The sequence below is a fragment of the Maylandia zebra genome, linkage group LG2, assembly GCF_041146795.1.
Source record: "Maylandia zebra isolate NMK-2024a linkage group LG2, Mzebra_GT3a, whole genome shotgun sequence".
Taxonomy (NCBI): domain Eukaryota; kingdom Metazoa; phylum Chordata; class Actinopteri; order Cichliformes; family Cichlidae; genus Maylandia; species Maylandia zebra.
In genome coordinates this window covers 2,743,811-2,753,026 of record NC_135168.1, presented here as the reverse complement: position 1 = coordinate 2,753,026, position 9,216 = coordinate 2,743,811, and positions in this window count along the sequence as shown.

The following is a 9,216-nucleotide window of genomic DNA, read 5'->3' as shown; positions in this document are numbered from 1 at the left end:
GTCAACATGTTTTGTGGGAATTATCTCCATGCACACTGCTGCCTTTCTGTCTGTCAGTAATCCTTTAGCCAACCCTCTACTCTGCTGCTCTCTTTCATCTCTCCCTGTCTTCCTGTTCAGTGCATTTGGTGAGCTCACTGTGCTTTTAAGTGCAGTTTGATTTTAAGACAGAAAATGATGTAAGCGAAAGCAAGTAAAAAAAAGGTTCTGTACATTATCTGTTTTCTATTTCACTTCCTTCTCTCTTGCTGTCTGTTTTGATAGCATGTATGCCTCAGCTTTCCACCACACAGAGGACGAGGTGTTGATTAGGTGATAAGTAAATTTTTTTGTTGGATTAATGTTGAGGATAATTAAAGAGAAATCTGAGGTATCAGTGAGCTGTGATGAGCTCCATCACTCCACCACCAGCTCTTTATATTTTACTCTGATACACAATCAGTTGTGAGGACAGTATATAGTTCAGACTGGGACTACTTTGTGATGAGATGGGAAGGCATAGTGCTTAGCTTTGCTTAACAAAAAAAGCAAAAACTTTGATTAAAATTATATAATCTGAGTAAAAAAAAAATCTGAAGTGACTAAGATTTGTAACAGGCAGTGTCAATGCAAGAAACAGTAATTCAGTAAGAAAAATTTAGTTTAATGAACTGTTAGACCTTCAGTCAATTAAGGCTGAAACAGTATTTTTCACTTCACTTTTTTGTATTGTAAATGTCAACTTATTTTCAGTTTGTTATTATTATTATTGGTAAAATATTACATATTTTTATAATAGTGTTTTTTATAATTATGTATTCGTACATCAATCCAACGAGAGCTGATTAATACATTTCAGTCTGTGTGGGGCACTGGTGTTGTGATTGATTAAATCTGTGCTACATTTGTAAATATTATTTGTTGTATGCTATTTTAAAAAAACTTAGCATGACCTTACACTGCTCTGTTAAAGTTGTGTTGAAATGTATGATTATATTTAAAGTCCAATTAATTTTTTACCAGCTACAGATGCGTACATAAGGTTTTAGCACTATATAATCAAGAGGAAATATTTTAGATCATTAGTTAAGAAAACTGCTCTTACCAGCAGCTGCTTTGTTTCACAGGTTTTCCAGATTCTACGGGGAGATAATTGTGTTTTTTTGTCATTTAATATGATAACATCAAGTGATCTATTAATCCTTTTCCATATCTTATTCATGTTATTCAAGGCAACGAATAATTTTAATGCTGGGAAAATTTAGTGGTGAATAACAAAACAAGGAAATTACTGCTGTGCAGCATGTCTGTGAAAGTTCTCAGTCATCCAGGTCATCGTAGTCAAAGGAGCTTGGAAAGAAAAGCGTCTGGACTTCTTTAAGTTGCTTGAAGACGTTTCACCTCTCATGCAGATCACTTGATTAGATATCTGCTCTTAGCATCTACTAGAGCATCTATATGGGACATTACGTCCTTTACAGATGCTCTAGTAGATGCTAAGAGTGGAACACTTGACATTTTGGCTGAAGGTTTAGGCCGACAGAGTTGTTGTCTCCATAAACTCAAATTTCAGAAAATACAATCAGGCATTTAATTACAGCCAAGTGTAATTAAAACAAAAATAAGTTACACCATAGTCGTTCTCTTAGCATCTACAGAGACATCATCAAATACATGGGGCCTTGGAGAGCTGGTGTCCATCCTTTACACCTCATACACTCACTTACACCAACACATGCACCCAACATGTCACCTCTAAAACAGACGAGCAGGAGTGAGGGGGGGCAGGCAGGGCTTTCTACACCCCTGTTTCCTCATCCTATTCGCAGCTCAGCTTGGCAGCTCCTCACGGTCTCTGCTGGCTCTGGGTTCATCCACATGTCGGGGAGGGGGGGTGTTGATTAATGTGTCTTTTTGCAGTTTCACGGATTATGAAACTGGAATTATGCTTCATGACAAATGCTCGTACACAGATGCTCACATTCTCTCTCTTTCTATCTCACACACATACACAATCACAACAGGGTGTCTTATGTTTGTGCTGTTTTTTTAAATTCTGGCTGCTATTCTTGTGTCTTACTCATATTTTCCTAATTTTGATGGCAGATTTTCAGAAAAACAGGAAAATCTTTCTCAATTTCTGTGTCGTGGTGTCTGTAATGGGGTATCAGCAACAGTTTTTGGTTGGTCACAACAGAGTCTGACTGGGAGGTTGGTGACGGCTCTGGACTTTCATTTTTATACGGCCATTCTCAGTCTTTATCAGTGGTAAAAATTATAAGATGGGAGTGAAAAGAATTCATGTCTCAAACATGTGTGTGCGTGAATGAGTCAATTCAGCTTATTGAAACTTTATATTTCAAGGTAACGACCCCACAATAATACAGCAAAATCACCAACAATGAGACAATTCTTCAGTGAGATGATCCCCCATGAGCAGGAAACTGGCAACAGTGGGAAGGAAAAACTCAATTTTAACAGGAAGAAGCCTCCAGAAGAACCAGGTGCAGGGAGGAGGGCAAACAGTTTATAAGGTTTATAAGGGGTTCTCAGATTTTGGGGGTTTTCTCTGTATTATTGTAAGATCTTTAACGAACAATATAAAGTTCCCCAATGTGACTATGTTGTAATGCTGTATAAATAAATATATAGCACTGTTTGTGCTACATAAATAAAATTGATTTGAATTGAAATCATTATCTCATTTATGAGGTAACACTTTGCATGATGAGGTGTAATGAGCTTTATGACCTAGCAGGGGCCAGCCCTTCCACTGGAAGAGCTTTGAAGTCATTATTAATTTATTATTATTGATGTCCTAATACAAAGTGTAATGCATTTTGCAAGTATCAGTCAGTTCCATTTCATTGCCTTTTGGAGAGTGGGGCAGAATTTAAATTGGGCAGAGAGGAGAGGAATTGAATTAGTGGTTACTACAGAGCAACGAGGAGGCAGATATGATCAAGAATTATTGTAAGCAGCACATTGTTGAGCACCACGGATAGGACCAGGTTTTCTTCACCATCATCCACTACATGTGATGACATCCCATGTTCCAAAAGGCTGCTGCAGCTGTAATTGGCAATCATGCCTCTACCTACAGTGATGGCGTTTTTCCATCTGTGATGATGATGACTGTTGCAGCTGCAGTGTAGACGACATCTCTGGTCAAGATGGAAAGGAGACACACTGAGAGAATTGCATTTCTACCTGACTGATTTTGGTAGATTGTATCACAATGGATGCTGTGTGCATTTAAAGCATACATTAATGGGCTTTCTGTTATCTGGATTCCCGTGCATGGATTACATATTAATAGGTTGTTAAAAACACAACCTTGCACCTTTTCCTCTCCTGCCTCTATCGCTGTCTTGTGTCTCTTAGGGCTCAAAAACATTGGGCCATCAACTCTTAATGTTGAAAGACAAAACCTACTGCTGTGCACTTCAGCTACTGCTATATTGTTCTCATACTGTAAAGCGAGTGAAGGAACTGTGTGCGAGTGTTATTGTTGTCTAATGGTTAGACTTAAGGGCTCAGATGAAAATTCAATTACTGTGGCTTGTTGTTGTTCACAGCCCATGGCCACAAACACACACACATGTGTGCACACACAACAGTGCAGATCTATACACTGTCAAAAGATTACCCACACACACTCGATATAATGGCCATAGTTCATTGATTCAATGAAATGTAAATGCCCTCAGCCCACAGATAAAGGAACACATACATAGGCACATAAAGCCTCACATTCAACACACAATCTACAACAAAGTCATTTGAGAACCCTGAAGGAGCAATATCCAAATCTGCCAAAGAGAAAAGAATGATAATTCTATTGAGAGTCAATCTTGGGGCATTTTGTGATTATGGTTATTTATTTGGAGCCGGTACAGTCAGCTTCAGAATGAATGCAAATATCGATCTCTTTTAGATATCAAAACACCTGCAGGCCTCAAATCATTCCTCGCAGTCTCTCTCCGCAGCACTCATTTACTAGCTCCATTTCATCTTCTCTCTCTCTTCTTTCTCCACCACGAGCACTTTAGCTTCATTTCATCTTTACTACTTCCTCATTTTCTTCTTAGATGGGTCAGTTAAGGGAGAAAACTTTGTTGCTCTGTTTAGACAGTTGTTTGTGTGTAACTTTTACATTCTGGTCTCCCTCCGTAGGGAGGGATACATTTGATAAAAGAGTGGACTGCAGGGTTTTCCTTTTGTGAACACAAACGCCTAAGATGTTGATGCCTTTAATCTGGAGCAAAGCACTGGATGTTTGGCCTGATTATTCTTCCATGAATTGATTGAATAGTCTTGAAAATATTCATCGAACATATTCTTGGCCCTCAAAAGATGATACCAGATAATGTGTCATAGCATCCAAACAGTTTGTTGTTATATCATCTAGGTATGTTGAGACAAAAATTATATCCACAGCTGGCATAGCGGGGTTAGTTTTGTGCTTTCACCACTTCTGCCTTCTGTTTCTATACATATAAAATTTGTTGATTTTTCTACTACCTTCCTAAAGAATTTGTGTCCAATAGAGGCATTAGACCAGTAACTACGCAGACACTCAGATTTGTCATTTATTAGTTATTAGCAATCAATCTCTTCTGTTAGTTTGGATTAAGTATCATAAACTGCATTTAAGAGATGAAAATAGAGCTTTCAATCGCTCCCCCAAGTTTTAAGTAGATTGCAAACCCAAACCTCGATGGACTTTACAAACAAGAAAATGAACCTTTATTTAGATTCAGGTAGCAAATCGGAACCATTATAAAGGCAGGAAAACTGAGGGCTTATTTTGTTTTCTCTTTTCTAGGCTGGGTGGGCAGGCTGAGCTTCTTCTCTGCCTCTGCTTCCGCCACCATGGTGATGGAAAATATACACTAAAGATATTAGAAGGCATCCTAAATGACTCTGATCTTCCACTTTACATAATTTTTATTGAACAAAAAAACATCAGTACTGGAAAACTCCTGTCTTTTCATTATTGAACATAGATACAGAAAATCAGTCCCACCACAGCCATCAGGCTTTTTAATTCTCATACAGACAGACGAGTTATGTCAGACATATGAATTTCCCAACAGTCCTCCAACCACTAGCTCCCCAAGCCTTAAGTAAGATCTTCACTCTCTCATTTCAATATATGCTTTATTTTACTGGTAACCATGATAGAGCAATCTGGCAAATCTCTGGACCGAGACGCAGACTTTAAAACACTTTGCGCAACAATTTCCCATCAGGGAGATATTCTAGGTGAATAGGTTCACAGTGCCCTTGCACAGCGACTGATTAGATTATCAGCACTGGATAGCACACTCCAGGCAATACAAGCCAGACTCTCCCCTGCTTCTGCTCAAGGATCGCCGATCCCAGCCGTAACTCCCACCACCAACCTGGAAGCACGTCGTCCTTCCAGCTTATAATTTTCTCAGCTTGGGTGGGCCAAATTACAGATCATGTTCATGAAGAATTTCAGGGGAGAGTCACTCGCTGTTTCATGTCACAATGAACCAGAAGAACAGTAGAAGACAGCCACGTTCAAAGTGGGCACATGCACCTCCAGAGTCTCTCTGAAGCCGAATCTGACAATTTTGTTACTGTTGGACTTTTGTACATAAAATATATAAACTAGTTACCCAGCAGTGCATATAAGTGCAACTAAAATAATTAATTAGTTAATCAATGTCTGATTTGCTTTTTGATTTTAGATTGAGATTTTGCCATTGCTGTGATTCTTATACATGATACACTGATTTGGTGAGTAAACGTTTGTTCTTATTCAAACTATTTTTGCGTCTTATCTCTATTTAGCAACAGATTTTGAACTAGCTAGCCAGTGTTAGCCTAGTTTTCATATTGCAGATGCTCTCTGTGCTTGTTTACTTAAAAAACAAATGCCACAGCTTTAAAAACCTTCTATAAAAATCTCTCAGTGAATCTTACTGTTGTTGGTTTGAAACAGAAACGCGAGCAGCTACTAGATAAAAGCACAGGTAGAACTTTTTCAGAAGGTGCAGCTGTTAGGGGGCGGGGCTTGTTTTCAATCCATATGAACTTTTATAACATATGAATTTATGGACATATGATTCTTAACCCCTGTATTTATTGTAATGCTTTGTGGTTGCTTTTGAACATCTGTGGTGTCTACTAATGTCAAATCTAGCCTTTCTTTAACAACATAAGCAAACTGCTTTTATATTTAACCAACATTTATTTAATTACACTTTTTTTTTTTTTGCCTGTCCCGTTTGGCTCTTTTGCATCAGAATTGTTGTCTAAAGGCAAAGAAAGATGCCCAACGGATTTACTTTACCAAATTGACCATCCCAGCCTTGCCGTAATGGTCCATTTGATTCACCTTTTATTGTTTATTTTATTTTCACTTACTGAATACGGGACAGACTTGACTGGGGGAAAGAAGGGGAGAAAGAAAGAGGGAAAGAGAAACAGCTGAGAAGAGGGACGGGGGAGAAGGGCAAAAGACAAAAACCAACAGAACGGGCAGAGAAAAAAAAATGCATATATCAATCACCTGGATCACCTGCTGAGAAAGAAAAAAGAAAGCAAGCAGAAGAGAACAAGAGTAATAGAATAAACAACATCACAATGATATATGGGAATATGACAGTAAATACTAAATGTTAAACATTATTGTGCAGCACATAAGATCAACAGAACACAGTGTGCTTTGAGGTAGGAGCCAAAAAGGGTGTAGTTTGTGGGTGTGATCACCCGTGTGTACACCTGTGAGCATGGACGCGCTTGTTTTTTGTTTTTTAAAAGGTTCCTTCATGTAATGATCTGCTAGAGGGTGTGGGGGGGCCACAGCCCCGTCCTCCAGGGCATGAAGCAGGTATGGAGGAGATCAAAACTCCAGACATCGAGAGGCCCCCAGAACACAACAGACCAAGGAAGACCAACAGAGGGGCAGCCGCGCCACTGTCCCAGAAAGAGCTGAGGAGAGTCCCAGATGAGGGCTCACTCAGCAGCCGCGGAGCAGAAGCCAGGGGGGGTTGCAGTGACGCGCCCGTGAGCTCCGCCGGCAGCCAGCTGCGCCTGAGTGACCGAGCCCCAGGCCGAGAGGCCGGGGGCACCCCACCTCCGAAGTGGCCCGAGCGAGCCCCAGGCTCCAGGCCCCGATAAGCGGCCGCCAAGGAGTGAGCCGGTGTGTACCTGGACGCCCATCCCCGGACACAAAGAACCACCAACGCACCGATGTCTGAGGGGTCCGCCACTGGCAGGGGAAGTGGTGGTGGGGGGAGATAGGCCTCCAAACCTTGGAGGGCCTGAGATGTCCCCAGAGAGGTGGCGCCTGACACCCAACCTGACATATAGACACAGACATACAGGCACACACAGATACAAACATCCATTCCCACCCTCATGCTCTCATATGCACTTACTCCACACTCAACCAACGTGGAGACAGACATAAAGAGACGCTGTACACACGATCACACTCCCCAAGCGTACTCTACGAACCGGGTCTAGGTACCCTTGCCCCTGGAGGGGGGGAACTGCACCCAGACCCAGGTGGTGTTTCCCTTTTCCCTGCGGTGGGGAGAGGCAGACCGCCCCGACTCCGCAGCAGCAGGAAGGCTCCACACTCCAGACCGCAGTCGGACGGCCAACTTCTCCTCCTAGCCCCCCCGCTCCAGCAGGCCGCAGAGAATGGGGGTGAGAGAAGACTCCAAACCTCCCTCCACCCGCTCACTGTAGTGTTGATGCATGTGTGTTCTAAGGTGCATTTAAAACCCAGGAGGGCTTGGAGCTACCTGCCAGAGAGCAGCAGGTAAGCGCATGGTCCCTCCTGCTAGCCCTCAATGTCTACGTGTATTTAAAATTGAGAGGTGGGCAACGACGCCAGGGGTGGGGTGTACACCCTGATGGTACTTTGGACTCCGTGTATCGTGCCCACCCCCAAGATCCTATATGTATGTGTAATGAGAGTGTGAGTACTTTGAAGTCTAAGTTGTGGGATAAAATTGAGGCAGAGGCAGCCAGAAGGGGACCGGGGGGGGGGGGGGGGGGGGGGGGGGGGGTAGCCTTCTCTGCACCCTGGTGACATACCCCTACTCCAAGGCCCTGCATGTGTGGGTGGTTGTGGTGGAGCGGGAAGAGGGAGGTAGCTGGAGATGGGGAGGGAAGGAAGGGAGGGGAAAGTGACCCCTCCCTGGGGCCAGCTCCCCCGCTGACCCTAGTAGGCACCCCCATACTCCACGACCCGCCAGGGAAAGGGGGCCCAGGCCCATCCAGACCCTGGCCCATGCAGCAGCGCCTCCCGGCCCCACAGAGCCTGGGACAGTCCACCCAACCCCACCACAGAGAAAACTGCACCCACCCCACCATCCACTCATCTTCCAGACTACATAAGACAATAAACACCCAGGCTGAGATCTTCCTCCACCTCTCCTGTATCTCCCCCTCCTGCAGAGAGTTCCTGAGGAGAGGAAAGCTCCTGCAAGCTGTGACAATCTCCCCCACCAGTTGAAGAGCCCCCCCGGTGGCTCGACACACCGGCGGCACCCCATGCACCCACCCGCCCACAACCCCGGCAACACACCAACTAGGACCCAAGCCCCCGAGGCCCGGCCAGGGCCCCAGCCCAGAGACGGAGCGCTCCCAGAACCTCACGCCCATCCCGGACCCACCCAGGGCCAGCCAGGCTACCAGGTCATTAACCCACGTCCGTCAGCACAGACCCTCCCCTAGCCCCGCTGCACGCAGCCGCGAGGAAACAGTCACCTGAGAGCCAACAGAGCCCCCAACCGGACATGACCGCTACCCCGGGTTGAGCCCCCCAAGGAAGATGCCTCCGGGGAACCCCCCGACGCCCTAAGCTTGTCCCTACCCCCACACCAATCACAACAGTGAAGGCGGGACCAAACTATGACCCCCCACCCCCACTAGGTGATGGAGCTGATCAAAGGAGCCCAGAGCAATTGATCTGATGTGGTGGCAGAGGCTGTATCAAGACTAATGTAATCAAATAGATAATTTCTATATTGGTTAGAATTAAGATTATTTTTATTTTTCCAGTTCATGAGGACTGTTTTCTTGGCTATGCATAGGGCAGTGAAAACCATATGGGCGATATTCTTTTCTGAAGTGACATTATCTAAGCTGCCCAACAAACACACTAAGGGGGAAGTTGGAATGTTACATTTCAGACACTTCGATAAGTCTTCACATATCTCGCGCCAGAACTTCTGAACTGGTGGA